This window comes from Molothrus ater, chromosome 4 (genome assembly GCF_012460135.2).
Source record: "Molothrus ater isolate BHLD 08-10-18 breed brown headed cowbird chromosome 4, BPBGC_Mater_1.1, whole genome shotgun sequence".
Taxonomy (NCBI): domain Eukaryota; kingdom Metazoa; phylum Chordata; class Aves; order Passeriformes; family Icteridae; genus Molothrus; species Molothrus ater.
The window spans coordinates 43,412,108-43,435,104 of NC_050481.2; positions in this window are offsets into that span (position 1 = coordinate 43,412,108).

Genomic DNA, 22,997 nt, shown 5'->3' on the forward strand with positions numbered 1-22,997 from the left:
TCTCCAGTTGGGTGTCTTTCCCTCTATAACTTTCCTCAGTGGAGTGCTATGGTAACGAGGGTGATGTTGTTCAAATTTCTTTTCTGAACCATGTAGGAATACATATTAATACTGACATTAATATTTAAAAAATCCAACTCCTTTCTCTCCAGGAGGACTTTCACATTGCAAAGCAATGCTGCTCTCTGTGGCAGAACTGTTTCTAAATAACATCACAATTTAAAAATAAAAGTAAAACCTGAAAACCCTTGTCAATGAAAACTTTAGTCATAATGCATAATAACCAAATGTCTTAAAAAATAGGTTAATATTTTCTCAGGAAAAATTGGTCTTTTAATTTTTTTAAAGGCCCCAATTACACATCTGTTCATTATAATAGCATTTTATGTTGAACATGCAGGATTAGTTTAATAAAAAGGAAAAAAAATCAAATAAAAGTTTGCTTTATTAAACCTATAAGATGTTTTGTAGGCAGAAGCAGGCAGAAGGAATGTTATTAGAAAATGTTTTGATGCTAATAACTTTGTTCTCTTTTAACAGGAAAGGTTAATGCCTCAATGTCTTGAGAAACTAGCTGTGATAGACAATTCAGTATTTTCTTCAAAGACATTGTATTTTTAAAGGAAATATCTTTATTCTCTTTCGGGATGAAAAATGCAACCCAAAGTATTTTCATACATCAAATAGTCCTGACTATCATTTAGAAAAAGAACATATACAGAAAATGTGTTTAAATTGAATTCACTATAATTGATAACAATATGAAAGGTAAATCTTAATTTTTGAGGTTACCAGCCCCTTTAGCAATGATTTAATCTGGAATTTCAAGTAAATGATGAACTGGGAACCAGTGAAACCTCCCTTTCTTACCTTACTATTTTCTTCTAATCTCTGCAGTGCAGCCAAGGCTTTATCTTCTCTTCTGCTTTGTACAGCTAGTTTCTTCTGCCTGTATTCAGCTGGAAAGTTCACTTCCAGCCTTCATGGTCTATTCCTTTGCTCTCTTCCTCTTCCATAAAATACAGGCTGTGACAGTGACAACTGTTTGGTGTCTCTGTTCAATGGCTGAAGAATATTCTGGCATCAAACTCCTCAATGAGTCATGTAGCTGAGCTTCTCACACTTCTGCTGCAGGGAGCCCTGATTTCAAAGGGTTCAAAGGAACAGTGGTGCCAATGTTGGCTCTGGCAGCCTTGCATACTGGCCTGAGGGTGCTCATTTCTTCTTATACTACCCCCTGTGTTATTAATGCTAAGATGAGGAATGACTGAGCAGGCCATTGCAAGGCAGAACCACTTACACTGAAGAAAAAAGTTTCTTTTAACTTTAGAGTGCTGACACTTGCAGAGCTTTCATGTAGATTGCAATATATTTAATAGTCTTATGGTCATGCTTATAAGGCTTGTCTGATTTTGATTTCCTTTGTCACTGTGTGGCCATTATCCTTCTCTTTACTGTGAAGCTCATAACCAGAGTTCAAATAATCTTTTCAGTGATGTTTGTGTGGGACAGTGACAAGGAGAAGATGCTTAAGGAAACTGTTAAGAAAAATGGCATTTTAGAATGATCTTACTGTTAGCACAGCTTTGCTTTTTCTGGCAATTAGTGAATTAGTAATTTTCTGAGTTAATGGTGAAAGGCCAACTATGGTGCATAATTACCTCCCACAGACTTGTACGATGAATCTATGGGTCTCTCAGATCTTTCCTGTGTTTTCCACATCCTATGTCTTGTGCATATTTATTTTGTAAATTGTAAGATATTGTGGGTATTGCGTGGGTAAGAGTACTGCTTTCTTTTGGTTTAAACCAAAGGCAGGCTAAGTCCTATTCCCAGCTCTACATGCTTTCTGTGTGACCTTGGCTAGTCATTGTGAAGAGAGATACAAAATAGAACTTGAATGGCTTAGTTTTAGACACCATAGGTTTTGACTTTCTGGCTTCTGTGTGTCAGGGTAATTTAGAGGCATGTGTAAAATTCTTGCACTTTCAGGACATGCCCATTTTTCAAACCAGTGAAACAAACAAAAAATCATATAAGAGATGATGAGGTGTCTCCAGCTGCCTAATGGGGGGTTTTCACTTAGAAATGTATATATTATGGCAACAAACTAATATGTCTGCAGACTGAAGCGTTTTATGAATCCAGCTCTATCAAAATGTTCCGTATCCTTGGATTTTATGATTGGGAATTCCAAATTAACTTCAATGAGCCTAAGGCATTTGGTGTCTGACCACCAGCATATGAAAAAAATGTTTGAAAAATACAGCATTCCTTTAAGTGCAGGTTATTTATACAGGTTACTGAAGTCAGCTTGAGTATTAGTTGGGGAATTATGAAAACTTCTACTTCCACTTGTCCTCTACAGAAAAACTTAACATTAGTATAAAATGAACAGACTGTGGAATAAAACTTGTATGTTTGATTTGAATTTTGCTTTTATTATTGAAGATGTGTGGGGGTTCTGTTTCTCAGAATCTCCCAGTTATTTTCCTCAGAAATCCTCCAGGCTCTTCAGCACAGTGAAAGAGTTGCACAATAAAGCTCATCCCTCTGTGCCTTCTTTGACTGCACTCAAATTGCCTTCATCTGTTTTATTAGTTTGTTTGCTCCCCCCACCACTTCCCAATCTTTGAGCTCCCATTTTTGTAGCTAATGAAGTTTCTTTAGTGACATGGCAACCTCAGACCCACCATGCAGTGTAGCCCTTTGGGTACTCTGCTTTTTGTAGTTGTATTGATTATCTAAGAGAGTTCAATCCTGTTCTGACTGTCAGCCATTTTTTACTTGGCAATTTATCTGGAAACTAAAGATGTTGTGAGGCCTGATCAGAAATATTCTTTGATCTGGATAACTTCTATAGAGCAAGGCAGATCTCTCTCTAGATTTCAGGCTTTAGATGCTGCCAGATGTATTTTTCCTATAATGTTCTCCTCACTGTATCTAACAGTGAGCAAGTCTTTCATGAGCAAGTATCACTCCACAATAGTAGTTTGCTGTTGCTTACAAAATATGTTTTTTTTGTAATTTTTTTTTAACCCAATGGGAATGTCACCAAAAGTATGAATAAAGGAGTTTGAGAAGAAAGGAAACATTTGCTGAAGATGGACTGTGACAATTTCATCTCTCTTTTGAGTAGAGAAGGATAATGGAATAATTTCCTTTTTATTGTCATTAAAATGTTCTGAGCTTCGGCACAAATTTCAAGTTAGTTCCTGTATTTTATTTTCTTCCTTCCCTCCCTCCTTCCCTCCCCACCCCGCTTCCCCCACCAGACTTGGAGATGGCACTTGGAGACATTTCTGTGGCAGGAAGAGTTTTGAGTAGTTGCACAATTCTAGGATTCTGGCAGGAAAACCTGGAAAATAAAAATAGACCAGAAATATGTAATAATGTTTGCATGCAATTAATTTTGTTATGGTTAACTCTACATGCTCAATTCTTTCCTTTTAATCCCAGATATACAGAACATAGTATATGTAAAACAAACAAAAAATTGAACAAAAGAATTTATAAGAAAGAACTTTCTGTCTGAGAATGTTGCCCAGATGAAAATTTGAAAGTTTTCTGGAATAAATACCAGTAGTCTTCTTGGTAGACATCCAGGAAGGTAAAAGGCTTCTGCCTTAATGCATCCTGAGCATGATGTCCAGACAGGCAGTCAATGTTGCATTCTTTCAGGGAACCTTCAGATCTACTGAAGTTAGCATATGCTTGTGTGTGAATTAAACTCATGTGGACATCCTTTAAATGGGACATATTTGTTAGTATAGATATGATTTTTTTTTTGTTTAAGTATATTTGGAGAATTTCCTGTTAGGCTTCATCCACATCTGCTAGACTACACTTCATAATTACTCAGGAGCATATACATGTTCAACCTTTTAAAACATTTTCATTGTTTTAAAACAATTTTTATGTAATGACTTCTGAGCTACAGGCCAGTCATATCTGTCCATGAATTATTGTGCTGGTGACAAAAAGGACAATGTGATATTAGTTCCTGGAGGTTGTCATGTAGATGCTGCTATGATACAACTCCTTTTTCCTCATTGCTTTTTGTGATAGATGTTTGGCTTCACCTTGAAGCAAATTGCAAGCTGAAAGAGTAGGTGACTTTAAAAAAGTGGGCCATTCTGATTGATTTCAAATTTAGAAAGATATGCTTGCTGCAGTTTGGAATGATCCATATTTGTATATAAGAAAATTAAAGAAACTCATCAACAATGTGTGGCAGTGGATATTTTTTATTAAAATTGCTTCACTTAGAAAAGACAAACTTTAAAGCATTGTTCTGATTTTCTCTTTTCTTAGTAAAACTGTTCTTCATCATGACTGTGGCCTCATGTTAAACAAATTACCTACAATTTTTGTCTTCAAACTGAAATAACTTGCACAAATTTAATAAATCATGAACTGCCACAATAAAAAGCAGTCTAGCCTTGTCTAAAACTTCTCCCTATTGACATAGCAGAGACATGCTTTCTTCATAAATTAGTGAATGTAGTTAATTCAGGGAATACTTCTGCAAGCCTCCAATGTGTATATAAAGATTTTGGTGGGAAAGGATGAAAGGGATTAGGAGGCTCAAATTTTTGTGGTATAATTGAAAGTCACATGCTGATTAAAAAGCAATGCAGTTCATAACAAATGCAGTTGTGGGAGATATGACCTTGGAGATGGGAAGAGATTTTACTCTCAGTGTTTACTCAGGTTTTTCAAAAGTGTGGAAGAGTTGCTCAGTTGCTGCTGAAAGTGTAGTAAAGTTAGTGTCCATTGTAATGCTGCTAATGTTTCTGTAAATCAGACATGCTGCTAATTTGAGTTTATAGGCTTTTAATTCTATGCAGCATACTTGCACACTATCAATTCAGAAAGCAGTTTTATGTTCTGTGTAAAAGAAATGCATATAAATGCCCACAGATAGGAATTCAGCCACATGATAAGAGATCAAATTGGGTCTTATTTAATATAATTAATATAGTAGTCAGTTATCTATAATAATAGTTAATGTTTAATATAATATAGTAACAGCAATAATAATTAATATCTAATATAATTAATATAATAGTTATATAACAGTCCTCTGGTTTTGCTTCTATAGAGCTGGTGACTTGCACCTTCTACTGATTTTTTTTGTTTTTGTCTTTGAACCAGCTTTCCCTGCAGATGCAAGAGGCAAAAATTATAGAAATTTTAAAAGGACAATAATACAAGAACCATTTAGGTACTTGTGATACCTCTTTATAGAATAATGCATAAGAAAATTTCACTTTGAATAGTTGCATAAAATCTATCTTTGTTGTTTGACTTTCCTTCAGTTTTAGGTTTTCTTTTAGAAAAATAAGGTGTTCAGGATTTCCAATACCATTTAAACAGTTTTTTTAGATGTTGTGTTAGAGAAAAGAAAAATAATTTGTTGAAAGAAATTGCCTGATGTGTCCTAGAGTCTGATGAAGGAAAATGCTTTACAAGTACAGTGTTAATAATACAACATATCTAATCCAGTAGAGGGAGCTGGAATGCTGTTCTACTTTCTTGATGTTTGTACTAGAGATAGTTGTTTATCTAACTGAACTATACTTAATTCCAATATAATTTTTATCTTTAGAACACCAAATTATTTTCATAAGAATTGTCTTTAAAAAAAAACTAGACAGAGTTGTCTTTCTTAGACCTTTTCTGTCTTTTCTATATCAAAGAATCACTGAATGGGTGAGGTTGGCAGAGACCACAGTGGTTTGGGCCACTCAAGCTGGGTCATCCTAGAGCACAGTGCACAGGATTGTGTCCTTATGAAAATCTCCAGTGTGGGACACTTCACAACCTCTGTGAGCAATTTGCTCCAGTGCTCAGTACTTACACAGTGAAGTTCTTCCTCTTGTTAAGGTGGAACTTCTCGTCCATCAGTTTCTGCCCATTGCCTTTCGTCCTATTGTGGGGCACCATCAAGAGTCTGGTTCTGTCCTCTTGATACTTCCCCTTCAGATACTTAAAGACATGGATGAGATAATTTCTCTTCTCTGGACTGACCCAGCTCCCTCAACCTTCCCTACTAAGAGAGATGTTCCAGTCCCTTAACCATCTCTGCTGCCCGCCCTGGACCTGTTCCAGGAGATCCATGTCTCTCCTGTCTTGAGGAGTCTTTCATGTTGGTTTTCTTTAGTAATTATTATTTATACCCCCTCATAAGAATTATGAAACAAAACCTGTAAGGATTAGTAACCTACAAAATTGGTTCCTAATCTATGTACCTAAATCTTGGATACATGGACACAGTATATCCACAGAAGAAAATATACTGAGTAGAAAACTGAAAAAAGTATTAAGCCAGCAATACAAATGACATACTGGTAGGTCTGCTGTATCACAAATTTGAGATATATATTGAGGTCAGTTGTTGCAGCTTGTAGGCTTTTCATTCTGGGTTTTGTTTGGTCTCGTGTCTTGGCAGATTACCTGCTTATGTAAATTAGCTTACTGTTTGCAAAAATTCTTTACTAAAGAATTTAGATCTAGTCTTTAGTCTTAACATCCAGCAATGCTAAAGACTGAAGTTTCCATTACCAGTATCTGTACTCCAGATTGCTTTCTTTCCCCAAAACACTTATGCTTATTGTCATAGTCTGCTTTAGCTTGCAGCTTGGGTTGGAGGAAAATTCATACTCTTCTTAAAATTGCCCAAATCCTTTGGATAATGTTCTGATGAAAAGTATTTTAATTATCACTAGAAATACAATGACAAAAGGCTTTTGCATTTTTACTAATAAAATAAGAAATTTTTTGATAATGTCATGGAAAGTATCAGTCTTAGAATGATACTCAGATGAGATTGGAAGAGACCTCTTGAGGTCATCTCGTATGCCCACCTGCTCAAACAGGGTCACTGACTGTGTCCAGATGCCTTTAGAATAGTTCTGAGGATGGACACTCCACACCCTCCCTGGCCAAGCAGAATGTGCAAAGCAGGACATAAAAGTAATAAAATAGAAGGTAGCCCATGGTACTGTAAGGCTTGTAGCACTAAATCATCTTCCACAGTTGCATCTAATGACTCAACAATTCAGACAGCTTAGTGTGGAATTGTAGCTGATGAGGTCACATTGAGAAAAGTGAGTGGTTTTGTCATTTAAGTTTTGCATAATTAAAAAAATGATGCAATTGAGTGAATTTTTTAAAGTATTAAAGCAAGATATAAACCTGCAGAACCTGCAGAAGTCAAGAGTCATATTGATTAAAGCATAAAAAGTGATATTAGAGATTTTTCTCTATATTGTAAAAGCAATACATTTGCTTCTTCCATTTGTTTAGCAAGAAAACAATCCAGGGAAAATAATGATTTTAACTAAGAGATTTTATTCCAATGTTAAAGTCATAAGGGCTGTGCTCTTTTTATATTTTTCTTCTTACTTTTTTCCTTTATATTTTCAGTATATAGGTTTCTAAAAGATAATTCTCCTAATCAGGATTAAACACATTTTAAAAGTAGAGTTCTTTTCCTCTTGCAGGAGCTTGTGCACTGGCAGGAGGAGCAGTTTACTTCTACAGGTGTAAACATCCCTGCCATTTAAGGGTTATTATTCTGCAGCAATACATATTATGATGCCTTAAGCTTTAAAAATGTGGCAAATTAATTTGGCACTGTGAGAAACTGACAAATTTGGGTTTTATGTTGCAGGAACTGTTCAGTCTCTTGGTGTTTTGCTGTGATATTGTTATGGTGGTAGATATTTTATAATGGAAAGTTTGATGTTGAGGGTCTTGCAAGGACTACAGGTGGGCATGAAAGTAGTCTGTGATTTGCTGTTTTTCAAAGCACTCTTGTTATCTAGGAAATTGGCAGCAACTTCGAGATAAAACCTTAAAAGTCAGAGTTATCTTCCTTTTATTTCACTACTTCAATTTCAGGGATATTGAGTAATAATGCAGATATGAATTTAACTTGCAGAGTACCCAGACCTCATCCTAGCCACTCATTTCTGCTGAGGATCTGTGCTTTGAGACACGTTGTGACTGCTGTCCCTCTGCAGAATTGATGCTGGACTTCAAAGTAGGCCAAGTTTCTGATTTTTTTGTATAGAGAAATTGAACTGAACCAAAGCTATAGAATAAAGGGCAACAAGGGCAGAATCCAATCTGTAACTGTGGCACACCTCTCAAATTTAAGTTTTGGAGGGAAGGTGTGATCAAAGTAGGAGAACAAACTTGCATTAGTCTATTTATTTATTTATTTATTCTTAATTTATTTATATATATTTTTAAATGAGATTACTAAGAAGGACTCTTTCTTGCTGTTATGCTATGTTTTCATATGCTTCCATCCATGGAGCCATTTGGAGGTTATTTTTTGGAAGCTGTTTTACATCTGCTCAGATTAAAAATAAAGTTACCCAGAGCTGGATGTCCTGTACTCTGATCTAAGTTTTAATTTATAACCTCTCCCTAACACCTCCTAGTAATCAATATGTTAATATTTTAAAGTACACAAAAGATGCAATTACATAAGCGATGCAATATTAGTTTGCAGAAATGTAGACTGAGTACAAAATCCACTGGATAATATATTTATTGGAACTCTGTGGACTACTGACAAATTAATCCAAAACCACAAGGAACGTGGCCATCAATTCTTCATACCATGACCACTTACATCAAAAAGCTGTTAGCAATTACAGAATAAGTCAAAAAGCAACACTTTCCATATCAAAAGCAATGAGTCATTGTTTGACCTTTGTTTTACCCTGAATTCAGTAATTTATTAGATTTCAAACAATGCAAAACTAGTGATAAAACCATGCTTTCTACTTATGAAATAACAACCTCATGGATCAATTTAAAAAGCACTTGGATGTTGAAAATCTGGGTTTGACAAAAGTTCTTAAAGTACTTTTTATTTAAGAACGTGAATCTTTAAATAAATAATGACTTAGTGATACAAGCAGGAAGAAAGGAAACTAAGATTCAGAATAATTAGGGTACATCAGATACAGAATGTGTGTTTTTATAGTTCTGTAACAGACCATATTTGCCCAAAATCTTATTATTATGCTTTTCCAAGCAACTAAGTGACAGGCTATAACTGAGAAATTTATTGTGTTTATACTACAAGAAATAAAGAATTGACTTTTCTACAGTAGACTGTTTTAGACCGAAGCATAAGCATTTATGTGTCCCTGTATACAAAATATCACAAAACCCCAAATTTCAGCATAAATTTTTGTACAAAATCCACATCAAAACACAATCCTGATAATTCTTTAGAATCTATAGTCCATAGCCCTATTGTTATTTGAAGAAATCTTGTAGCCAAAGAAATGTAATTAATCTCTAGCCCATTGAGACAGGCTACTATGTAGGCAGGCAAGAATAGTCCTTGCACATATGTGCCATGACCCTGGATTTGGTGAAACAGTCTGGGGGGAGAGGATGGGTGTTTGAGAATAAGAATTAAAAATAATATTCCATTTTGCATTTTGTTAATGGCTGGTTCTCTGATCATCTCCAGTGGATGAAAGTATTGAATTCATACAGATGAATGTAGCTTCTTTGCTTGATGTGTTTTTATGGCTTTTTACACTTCATGTCTGACATTGATGGGAGAGAGGAGGAAACATGCCAATAATCATAGCACTGTACTCAGCCATGGAGAAAGGCTGATGTGATGTAGATGAAATTTCTTCAGTCCTTGTGGATAGGTTTTGTGCCTGCATAGTTCAGAAGACAGATTCTTTCAATGCTGGGAGATAGAGATCTGTGACATAATATTAAAGAACATTTCTCAAAGTCCTAGACATGGAAAAAGCTGGTGCTTTGTGGTTTGCAATAACAGTGAAAAACTTTTTGATTTGGCCAAGTTATTAATTATTTCAGCATACCACTTGTTAGAAAAAAATGCTTACCTTTCCCTTTTCTAGGGAATATTTTATATTGACAGAATGACTTTTGTAAAAGTTAAGCATGTTTATATTTCATGTGGATTTAATCAAGAGGAAGTTTTCTAACTATTATAACTTGAAATTTTAGAAGATGAATTAGCTAATAATATTCAATTTCTAAGGTGAGATTATTGCTACCACTCTGCTTGCAAGAATAAAGAATTATTTACCTTATGAGGGAAAACAGAATACAAACAATACTTCATTTATTTTTATCTGCCTTTTGTTGCACTAGAATTTTTCCTTTGGGCTATTTTGCTATGGGTATTATTACTACTGCTGATTTTTATACATCTCTATCTTCTCTTTTTTTCACTCATTTCTAAACAGGAGGTAGTTAGTGTCTTAAAAACATTCTGTAAATGTTCTACCTAAAACTTGTCCTTCAGATTAATGTATGATACTTTCAGTCATTATTGGGGTGTAAAACATCCCTGGATTGGGTTCTAATCACAGACAAAGCAAGGTATGAACTTATCAGGTTGCAATATAGTGGGAAAGGACATGTCTGCATTTAGGGCAGCTGTTTCAGGTGTTGTGTACATTAAATGTAATGTTAGCACATACACGTCTAACTGGCATAGATTTTAGCATCCTTCCATTTTTAAAAAGAATGTTCTGTTCTGCTGGTTTGCATTTAATTCATCCTTTCTGATTTTTATGTGCTTTCATATTCCATGGAGAGGTAGCACAGCTATACTGCACAAACAAAGACAAGAAAAAAATCAGTTGATAGAAATCTCTCTGATTCTGGATATATTTATTCCTTGTGCATGGAAAGAGACAAGAAAAAAAATTTTTAACAGATATTTTTACTTGGAGCTCTCACATTTTGTAGGAAAGGCTCCATGACTAGTTTCCCAGAACTCTGGGAAGCCCCTGCTGCTACTTGCTTGTAGAAATATTGCCAGATATGAAGACCCAGTCTCAGAAGCATCCCACACTGTGCAACATGGTGACCTGGCCCTCTGTAAGGGTCTGTAGGCATTTGAGACTGCTTAGTCACCTCTAACTTCAGATGTTTGTTTTACATAAAACTCTTCTGTAGCATGTGGCATGATTAGATGCCAAGGAGAATGCTATGGAGGAGGTCTTCTTGTCATCCAGGAGTCAAGAGTTGGGTAAATGACAATTAGATAGACATAAGTGTATAAAAACTGTTGTCATTCATTGTGGTCTTCTGTAGGGGGATAGAATATAAGAAAATAAAGATAGTGTAGAAAGCAATCTTACCCCTAAGGAGTAGCAGCTGGGCCAACTATCAAAGATTAGAAACAGGCCTGACTTTAACAGGCCACAGCTGTAACCAATGAGAAGAAGAGTGCTATAAAAGAGTGGGGTGGCTGGCTGAGGAGGGAAGTGGAGTCAGTTGGCTGCTTTGTGAGGAAGAAAGAGACAGTGCTCTGAGGAGTAGCCCATGAGAAAACACCAAGAAGGTATGAAACCTTTGCAATAAGGAGACAACAGTATGGAACTCCTGCAATAACATGATAACAGTCTTGTGCTTTCCCTTGTATGAGCCAGAAGCAATTATAGACCCAGTCTTCGGTGAGCTCTTAGGACATCTCATGTCCAAAATGTTGCAGATTTGTTGGAACTTTATACCTAAAGCTTTGCTGAACACATAATCCAAATCCTTGGATGGGGCTCTTCTTTTTTGGCTGTCATTGTTCAAAAACCTTAAGTTGAATAGTTCTTATGTTCCTTGGGTTATTGAAAGGGAGAAGAAATATGACAGTGGGAACTGTGAGTGTAGTATTCATGTAGGCCTGTTGCTTTCTACTTTAAGGCAAACATATAACTTCTATGTAAAAACCTGAATTTTCTTTGGGGAAAAAAGATTTTTGACCTTTCATTTTATCTTTTATTATTAAGATACCTTGCTCTGACTTCAATGGTATCAAGCTGTTCTGTATTCCTGTCATCTCTAAAAAGTGAAGTGCCTCATGACAGATGTCAACACAGATGGGAATTTGAGGAAAAGAAGATTTTGGAGCAAACTTGAACCAATTCAACAGAGCAATAAAAAAGTCTGGAATTGAGGTCAGTGAGTGTCTGGTATATACTATTTCCTTGAATATGAACAATTATGATTACTTCTTTTGACACTTTTTCTCACACTTAATGTTTTTTTTGTGTATCAGTAGCCTGGCTCATTATCACACACTTGGGCTTCACTTTGAAGTGGTGGAAGGACATCTGTGCCTTTACTTCTGGTTATCAGATAGGGTAGATTAAAACCTTGTATAGAAACAATCTTTGAGTGATTGTTTCTATACAAGGTTTTAATCTACCCTATCTGTGGGTTTCTTAACATTATTTTTTAAAAGCTCTATTTCTCTGCATGGTTTCATAATTTGTTTTTAGCTGATTCTAATACTTTGTCTGAAATGCAGTTTGGTTGTGGTCTTAGAATGATGATTTCTGTAGTAAAAAAAAAAAAAGTTAGAAATCTCTTTTCAAATTGTAAAACTCCCTGATGGAACCTTGCTGCCATGGAGGCTGCTTGGAGAGCTAGATTTCTAGTTCTATGCAATTTCAGTACTATGCTTTTCCTTTAATTATTTTTTTCACTTGTTTGAGTTTCTCCCTGGAATCTGCTCTAGATATAATGAGTCCAATTCTTAGATGTGAAGGCTGATTTGATGCATGTTGACTCCAATGGAAAAGCAAATTGATTTTTTTTTTAAGAAGAAAGACTAGCATCAGGCTGGCAAGTTGATTTTGTATTATTGAATTTTTTTTTTTCCCAAGGAAAACTATCATTTCTTCACACAGACAAAAGTGTGTTTTTCTGATCTGTAGAAACCCATGTCTCTGTGCACAATATACAATCTTCAACTATAATTCTTTTCTGGTTTATTTCCTTTCTGCACTGATATAGGAGTGTGCATATTCACCTTCTTTCAAGGTGATCATTGTGTCTTCTCTCTTCCTGCTGACGGAGTTTATGCTTTTTGTTAGTTCTGAAACAATGGAAGTACTTGAATGCCCCAGTCCTGAAGTGTCTGGTCAGGCAGACAGGTGCATGTTCTCTTGCATTGGTTGCACAGAATATCAACAAAACTGAGTCTTGCATTTCTTCCCACTGTCCTCTGGTCCTTGCTCTGACACTCTGATCTTTTGATAGATTGTGATGTTCCTCTCCTTATGACACTGAAATAACTGAGAAGATTCTCTCTACTCTGAACTTCTTATGAACCTAATGTGGCAGTGCCTGAGCAGCTCCTTTTCTGTTAGAAACAGGTTTTGGGTTTGCTTTGATGCATAAATATTCAGAAGGTACAAGGTGCTTAAATCTGTAAAATATAGCCATGTTTTCCTCTAGCAACATTTTTTTGGAAGTGTTTTTCATTTGCCTTACTAATTTCCTACTAATCCTTCAGAGAGTAGAAAATACTGGAGTCTATTGTGATTTATATTTCCTTTGCTCTACTTTAACTACTTTTGCCATTAAAATGATGCAATAGAAAAGTATTATCTTTGAGGCTCAGGGCTTCCAAACTTATGCAGGTGGTTTTGTTTTCCTAAGTGAAATGTAAGTATCCATGTACTTTCACCCAAGTGAAATGTAAGTAATTTATCTGCTTTACATTCATTGCAGTTTGACTTTTCTTATTCCTTTGAGTTCCTCAGGATGTAGTAGTTGTAGTTAAAATGCTATAGTTAAGCATTTTAATAAAAGAGCAGAGGCTGGCTGGAGAGGGTGGAAAGAAAGCTGCTTAGCCAGGTATCATTCTATATCTATGAATTTCTTTCCTCATTTCAGGTATGTTGTTTTGCTTTTAGTTTTTTCTCCTCAACATCAGTGTGGCTGTGCTCATGCTGCTTCATGACACTCTTGCAATTCAGTTCTCTGGTGATGCATGTTTAACATAATATTAATTAATTAAATTAATAATTAAATTAAACAGAACTGGTTTTGGTACATGTGGGTGAAAGGAAAAACATACTGTAGAAAAAAGGATTCAGGTTGTTAAAGGTAAAAGTGCTCCTGTTGTAAACAGTGTTGTCTTTTGTTAATCACTGTAATGGCCCCAACTCCCTCATTCACATGAGCAGCCAGTAGTGTCGTTTCAGAAGATGGTCTCTTTTTCCCCTGCTAAAAATCTAAAATATTTTTTTCTAAAGGTATTTTACTCATCAGAAAAATTGATTCATGTTCACTTGTTCACACAAAATTACTCCTAAATGAATATGAAACAGGGAACACTAGGAAGTCGCCATATTTTACGATATACTCCATCAGTTGCTCAGACCTTCTAACCTGGAAATTTGTTTTACTTTACCTCACCTGTTACAAGCAATTGATAAAAGATACTCTGTCAAACTTGTCAGGGTGAGAGGGATTCCAGGTTTAAGCTACATGAATAAGACTGTTTTGTGGTTCATTTAATATTTGTCTGTGAAATTTTCCTATATTTGCATATCTTGCATTTATTGTCCTGTGGCAACTGCAAAGGAGAGGGTTCTATTTAATCTTCTAGAGCTCTTTTTCTGGCTTATCAACATAATTTTTCTTTTCTAATTTTGCACTCCAAAAATACTTGGAGTACAGGTTAATTTTTCACATTGACAGTTTATAAAATCTGAATATGAAATTCATTATCCAAATATTAAAACACTTTTTAGTGGTGGACCAAAAATGGATCAAATCCACTCTCTCTGATAAGTCCCAGATATCTGAATACATAAGGACTAAACAGATGACTGCCTGTTTGAAACTAGATTCATGCAGCTGTTACCCTCATTGCCTGTGGAAATATCATGTGAGAGTGCTTAAAAAATCTGCAGATATAAAGATATATCCCCCATTTGCTGCCACTCTTCCATTTGGTCAGGAATTTAGACTGGTTTGAGCTCAGTGGTGTTAATGATTAAAACCAGTTTGTCCGTCTGAGTAAAGACTCCTAAAGGAGCTTATCAGGAAATCGGACATTGTTTTGGAATCTCAGGAACATGTCAGGATCCTGGGCTCCTTATTCATATTTCCTAAGGCCTGTGTTGATCTATCTCTCACCCACCACTTTTTCCCCTTGATTCCTCCCAAAAGTGGTGGTGTCTGTTACTTGTCACTTCTCTTCAAACAGCTTACACAACCAATGGGGGTTTTTTTCCCCTCTGAAGAGAAACTGGTCTGTAAATTTATCTCTGTCCTTTTGTGGGCTAATGAAATCTTTCAAATCCTCTTTAGACTCTTCTCTGTGAGTTTGAAGGCAATAAGCTCAGGATTCAGAAGAGAATTTCATTAAGCCCTAGGAACCTGTAGCTATCCTGACTTATTTAGGTATTTATTTTTCTCTTCTTTTTCTATTTGTTGTCACAGCCAGGCTGAAGCTATCAGCTAGGTTTTAAAGGACATATCCACTCCCTGTACCTCCCTCCCCTCCAGCATATGCACAGTTTTAATAACAAAGTAGAATTAGAGATTAAAAGATCGGATAGTTAATTTTTCTATAGATCACAGGCATATCATCAAGCTATCCCTGCCTTGTGCTTCATTCAAATGTAAGGTGCCCCTGAGGAAGTTTCTTGTGTGCTGGCACTCTGAGAGATGTGAATCCTCTGCAGAAGCATTAGATGATGTACTGACACTTGGCCACTGGCTCAGCCTTCCCTTTGTACTGGTCAGCAGAAGTTCCTGCCAAAGTTTGGAAAGAAAATAGACTTCTTTTCCATGAAAAACACTAAGAGCATTTTTGATATTTAAAGTCCTATGAATGTCAGATCAACTGCTTTGATACCTCTGTTGTCATGTGTAACTCCATATTCTCTCTGGGAAAAGTTTGTTTAGTTAATTGCTGTTTCCTGTATGTTTTTGTTTATCTTCAAATGCATGGGAACATAAGCAAAAACTAGACTTTAAAACCAAAAAGTGTTTAATGCTGATACAGCTTATTTAAACTAAAGGATTAAGTTATCAAACCCATGGATAATTCTGGTCTGTAAAATTGGAAGAGATGTGCACTGAGTGCATCTTTTAACTCCTTTTGTGCAAAGTTTGCCGCATAGGGTATTGAATTCATAAAGTGATCATCCTCCCCAATGTTCAGCATATGGTTTTTTTAATAGGAAATTTAAAACTGAAGTCCATAGATAATGTAATAATTATCAAGAATATGAACGCAAGTTCAGCTAGAATTTCTGCTGTTTTAAGTCCAAGAGAGGTATAAGTCTTGTTGCAATGCAGCAAACAGTCAAAAATCTCAGATTAAAATTCCAGGAGGACTAAAAAGAGAAACATAATGCAACCAGAGCTAGAAGTTTAGAGTGAAGTCTTGAGGTTTATCAATTATTAATACAGACTGTGAGCACTGAAAAGTTCGTATGGAAACTATAAACTTTTTTCCAGCTGGAGATTCCTTGGGGTGAGCTGCTGGTGAGGCTCTAAATATTATTGATGCTTGGAATAGGAATGTGCTATAACACTGAGAAGTACCACTGGGACAACAAAAAAAACATTTGGAAAGGCTTTTGTTGTAAGTGCTGTTTCTGATCCTGTATGTGTTCCTGCTTGGGTCTAGGAGGACACTGAACACTGGAGATCACATAAGCTTAAACAAAACATGTGTTTTTATGTCTAGCACTCTGCTTACTTGATTCTTTTTTTCTCTCTCTGACTGTCACAAAATTCTTAATAGATATAATTAAAATGAATATGAAAACTGTGGACCAAATACAGACTGTAGATATACAGCTTACGTATCGTAGTAACGCTTCAAGGCTTTTTTCCTTATTCATAGAATAAATATTTTCCATTAGTACAGGGTTCAAAAAAGAAATTTAATGTGAAGAACAGTATTTCAATTAAGATCATGAGAGAAAATTATTCATTCAAGTACATGAAATCAACTTAATGTGGGCTACAGAAAAGAAACAGAGCATTGTTACCTGAACTGATTTCATTTCAGAGCATTGTTACCTTTCACTGATTTTCAAAAAAGTTAACTGGAAGGAAGGGTTAGTCAATGAGCTGTTTTTCAACTGTTCATTGTCTTTCCAGACAATAACAGAAAAATAGTGTAAATTCTATGAACAAAGTTACTATTATGTTCTTCCTTTCTTTTCTCCTCTCTCAAAGACTGGCTTTATTCATCAATCTTGTATATGTATGAAAAAAATCTAATGCTTATTACATTAATAAACCTACAAATTCATAGCTTCTCTGACCTCCTAGTCCTAAAATAAAACAGGTTTTTTTATAGTTTCTATTTTTCAAGTATTTTCAAGGGAATTCCAATGGTAGAATAAAATGAATACTTGGTATAAAAACCTTTCTTGAGAACAGACTTCCATATTGTCAGTGTGTATTGGGAGACTTTGCTTTCCTGAGTCTCTTGTTTCTGAAAGTAATTTCACAAAGCAAATACTATTTCTATTTATCAATTTCCAGGGAGTGTGCCATGCTTGGAAAGGCTAGGGATTCCTGACTAATGTCAGGTTATACAAAAAACAGTGCAGAAACTGGAAAATGAAAGCAGCAGTATTAGTCAAATTCTGAAGCAAAGGGTCATTAAGAAAATAATTTACCGAAATGGCCATCTCTAGTCTATTACCCACAAATTGCTGCCAGGCACTCAACAGCCCTCTGTGAAAAAAGAAGGCAAATCACTCACTCAGAATTTTTAGAAGAAATTAATCTTTAGTTCTCTAAAAAAATTAGGCAAACCAAGGAGGCTGTGTTTCTTAAGATGAAAGATGAAAAATACCGATATTTCTCTTTTGACCCAAATTAGATTTTTTCCATATGCAAATGTTTTTTACAGAAGATCCCATTTTACGGCATAATCTGTCTACACTTTCACCCAATGCACCCTTTCTATTGCCTGCAAAGATCAATCCTCCATAGTTTTGGTGTACTTAGCTATGGCATAACTTTTTTTGTAGGGGAACATATATGTTCCCCTAGATGCAAGGTACATTGAATTTTTGAAAATGGTTAGTCTTTCACATTTTGCCAGCTTTTTAAGCCATAATAATTCCTTCTCTTAAGATATGAACAAAACCCTTAAATATAACTTATGCCTTGCTGAATGCCATGAAGAATGCTGTTATTATGGTACAACTTAATGAAACTAAAATATGTATAATGTGTTGGATTCTGGTAAAAAACTTACTAGAGCCTGGTGTCAAAACTTACTAGAGCCTGGTGATTTTTAATATGTAGTTGCAGAACACTATTTTAAATGTTTTTTAAATAGTTGCATTTTTTTTTTCTGACAGATCATTACAGTGGGAACTCTATTATGAATACCTTTTTAAATAAACTCCCCAGTCAGGGAAATTTGCATAATTACCTTCACTAAGCTGGGAAAAAGAGGTGGAGGAAACCACTCAGTTTTGTACCCAGCTTTGTATGTAAACAAAAAACCCCCAACCGTGTCAATATATGTGGAGGGCTTGATCTGTTCTTTGAGCATCTAGCAATGGTTGTTTCCAGGTAAGGTAAATAATGGATGTTCAGATAACTTTTACCAGATGATACTCACTGAGTTTACAGGAAGTTTATCCTGGATCCACAGATTTTAAGACTTCTGCACCACAAGAAATACATATGTGAAGAAAGCTCATAAATCGTAACAGCATAGGAAGACAGACTTTCTGAGGTTTCATAGTTTTCTAAAGTATCAGTTTTGTCACAGATCATCAAACTTTAGGTTTTCTCAGAAAAACATGTGTAAACATCATGCAGTGTGTACTTGATGAATTAATTTTTTTCTGGGTTATGCATCTGTTCTGTGCCCAAAGCTTATTAACCTTTAGTTAATTTGATGTGATGGGCTTGTTTGACTTGCTCTGAATAAACTTATCAGTTTGGTTGTGTATATAATATATATATATATATATATAGGTACTTGAATCAGCACATTGACTTACAGATGGTGTACTTAGAGTTATGTATAATAGAGGTGAAAGAAATTAACTAAATTTAGCATTTAAACACTGAGGGACATAGTTTCATTCTCTACCAGTTGTCCTTCAATATTTCTTCAAATAACTTAGTAAGCAAAAATATCCCAAGAGCTTAAGGTTAGCTGGACATGCTGAAATAATGCTCTGTTTATTTTCCTATTTTTTCTGCTCATTGTCTCTTATTCTTACCTCCCTTGCCCTCTGATATATTTCATTTTGAAATTTTAATATCATTAACTGTTCTGTTTGCTATTTCCCAACAACATTTCTCAGCAAATATCTTTGACTCCCAAGTCAAGATATTTGCTTGGGACTTGACTATAGTCAAGTCACTATGCTTATCCCTCCTTAAATTTATCTCAAAATGCTTGAATGTGACTATTGCTCTGTTTTTTTCACGATTTCCTTCTCAAATTTCTGAATCAGTTTCAGCACAGTTACAGATTTCTTCACTATTGTGAAAATAATTATATTAAAATCTGTTCTTCCCATAATTCATTTTATCAGAAGCAACATAAATTTTAAAGAAGTATTTTGAGAAGCTCTCTGGGACATATCCTCTGGAATAAAGTCACCACACAGGAACATGATTAGAAACAACAGTGTAAGCCTTACTGCTTCTGTCATATTATGGTGGACACTACATGGCGTATCTACATTGTTTTGAAAGGATTTGATGGAATGTAAAAGATATTGTAACCCAAACCAGGGATATATAGAGCTGTTAATAACCACTTTTCTTCACCAAGATAAGCCAGCCAAATTCCCACTGGAAACAGTGTATTTCCCTATTGCATCTTCAGGTACTGGCGTCTAATAAGCGTTTGGCTTGAATCTTGAAGAAAGACCTGTATAAAAGTACACAAAGTTTCCATGTAATTTTTTTCCTTCTCTTTTCCTCACTACCTTCTCCAACTTCAAGACTTATTTACTCTTACTCTGTCTAGGCTTAATCCTTAGGTAAATTAACTTTGCAATTTAATTGGGCCTCCAAAAGTTAGGAAGAGTAGGATGAATGTACAATTTTCCCCACAATACCAAGGATTATTGTTGTGCCCTATGAAATAAATCTCTGTACTTACAAAAGCTATTACAGCTTAGCATGTGTTTAATGGTCTCAGACACCTCTGTGATTTTCACTCTCCATTTTAATCAGTTCAGGATCAGGTGTGCTCTGGGAGAAGTGTAATCTGCATGTTAGCACTTATGCAGAATGAATGTTAAGCAGACTGCATCCTTTATATGCTCATCTTTTCCAATATTTTCCTTTGCATGTCTTTTAAAATTACCATTGTGAAGGTTTATAATTGGAGGTTGTGAAAATATTAACTTGATCATGTAATTTTCTCCAGTCTTCTTCTGATCTTTCATTTTTGGGATGTTTTAAGTGGAGCCTCTTGATTATTTCTGTCCAGTGAAAATTCGGATGAATAATTTTGTTAGTCTGCAGCTTTTATTATGCTGGTATCACCTCCTTGGTTGTGCTTGGGATGTAGTACATTTTTCCTCAGATATTTGTTTGGATTGGCCTGATTTTCTCAGACCACTTCATGTTTTCCCTTCCATATAATAGTGGTTGTGTTTTGCTCACCTCCAGATCCCAGATGAGTTTTACATATCCATATATTTATCAAGAACATTAAAATGGTCTTAATTTTGAAAAAAAATGGTTGTTTTACTGATGTCGGTAAATCTTTACTTCATTGTAAAGTATAGGAGAATAAAATATCTCTTTTTGATTTTTTTCATGGGTTCTTTTGGTGGCACTGAGGTAGAATATTCTGTTTATTCTTTTTTTCCCTATGTGACAGTTCCCATAACTGCAAAATAAAGTGTTTCGAGGGAATACTTGTTCTTAGTTGTTTCTGTTGAAGATTTCTAACTATATTTGAACATTTACATATGGAATAGGCTGTATGACTGTTTATTTCAAAAACTTCAAACTTTTCAAATGTCTACTTCTGATTGTCAGCTCCTGCTCCAACAATGTTTAAATTTTTCAAATAACAACTTTTTCACCCCCATCAGGAATGGGAAACTGCAATTATGTTGCTTTTAGAGTATTCAAATAGATGATACAATACATAGTGTTTTATTTGTGAAGACTAAAGGTACACACAATACAAAAACTGTATAGCCAGAGGAACAGGAAAAGGTTCCTCTGGCTATACATGTTATCTATCATATTGTATGCTTATTTATTTTGGATATAAAGGACTTCTAGAATACAGTCCTGGACAGAAAAATTTCTAAGAAAATGATACTGCTTGCATCAGTTGTCAGCTCTCAGGTAAGACATTAAACTTTAAAGCCTTGAAAATTATTTGGTAATGAATTTACTAGCTGTAAATTTAAATGAGTGAGTTGTTTTTTAGCAATATAGCCATTATTTAATTTTTTTTAATACAGCATAACTATTAACTTAAAAAAAATCACAATCCCTGAAGACTCAGCATGTGCTTATATGAAGAAAGAAATGTGATTTCTCCTTGACAGTGTTTGAAACAGTCCAGTAAAATTCAGTAAGGTCACCTACTGATGCGAATAAATTTTCACAATAACGAGTCATAATCTCTGTATTTTACAGACTACTTGTTGTAGAACCCACTGCATCTTCCTCTATTTGAAATAGAAAACAATCTTTTCTTCCAGTTGGTATGATGATACGGTTGTTAGAAAACATTTCCCAGTATTTAAACTTAGAGTAAGACTATCAACAGGGTAAAATATAGTCATATCACTATTGAGGTGTTCCCATGGGCTGCATCTTGATGTTAATTAACATAAGATACTCATGCATTCAGCAGCCAGTGGTAAAATTCCGCCTCCTGCTGAACTATGTGTCCTACTAGACCCTCAATAATCTGTGAATATTCTAATTTTTAAAAATAACCATTTAACGATAGATAAATTCTACAATATATCCTTTTAATTTGCTTTCTGGCAGCAAAAATAAAATCTGACTCAAGGGTACAAATATTGCCAGTGCTCAAAGGTTAAAAACAGTGAATAACTCTCTTGTGGAGCTTATGTACATTACAGCAAGGGTAGGTCTGCATAGAATTTTTTAGAAACTTGTGCTAAAAATAGAAAAGTACATTTAGTAGTTCATTGATTGCTTAAAATAGGGAAACATATTACAGCTTCTGCTGATAAATGTGGATAGCATGTAAAATGTCAGTTACACAGACCATTTCACAGTTCAGTTGAACTTAGCTTTCTAGAGTTAATTTATTGAGAGGGGCACATTTATTTTACTCTTCTGTATTTATTTCTTGGTCAGTTAAAAAAAAAATCTGCAGTCGTTGAAGCTCTTTAGGATATTATGCAGATAATAGAAGCAAATTGACAAAAAATATCTACATCAAGTCTTAGCCACCAAGTGATTCTTCTCAATTACTCCTTTGTCAAGACAAATATGTTTTTGCATGCAAAACTTGTTGTTGTAATTAATTATCTCTGTAGATACAGCACATCAATAAGATTTTAATTAAGAAGTTCTCTGGTTATCTCTTTAGCAATCTGTTTTGGAATAGGATTGTAACTGCTAGGTAATGAAGACGCTGTGATATTTCAACACTAATTTAAAGACAATTTTCCTGTCCAAGTCTGGCCTCCTCTCTCAGAAGTTAGCATCAGAAAGCTTACCAGAAGTTTTCCACATGAAGCTATTTTCACTTGTCAGTTTTTGTAATGATAAACATAAACTCTTGGATATTAGATTACAGCAACAGTGAAAGTTAGTGAACTGATAATTCTCATGGAGGAGAAAAAGATCCATAGGTTTATTATTTAATAAAAATTATCAAAATACTCTCAGATTTTTCTTATTTGTGTAAAAGCAAATAAATTAAAGGTGTGTATTTACAACATTCAATATATTATTAGGTAGAAATACTAATTAAATTGACTTTTAAATTTGCACCAAATCACAAAATATATGGGCAGGATATCAAGTTAAAATTGCAGTAACTTCTATAGTTTTTTTTATTTTAGTCAGTATTTCCTTATACAAAGAATATATGAGGAGTTTACAGTGAAAATAAATGTCTCTTTCAATAATTGATACTTATGTGCTCTTCACCATACTAAATAAAATAAAAATCAAGGCCATCTTTTTCTCAAGGCACTTGGAAAAGTGATCTGAGA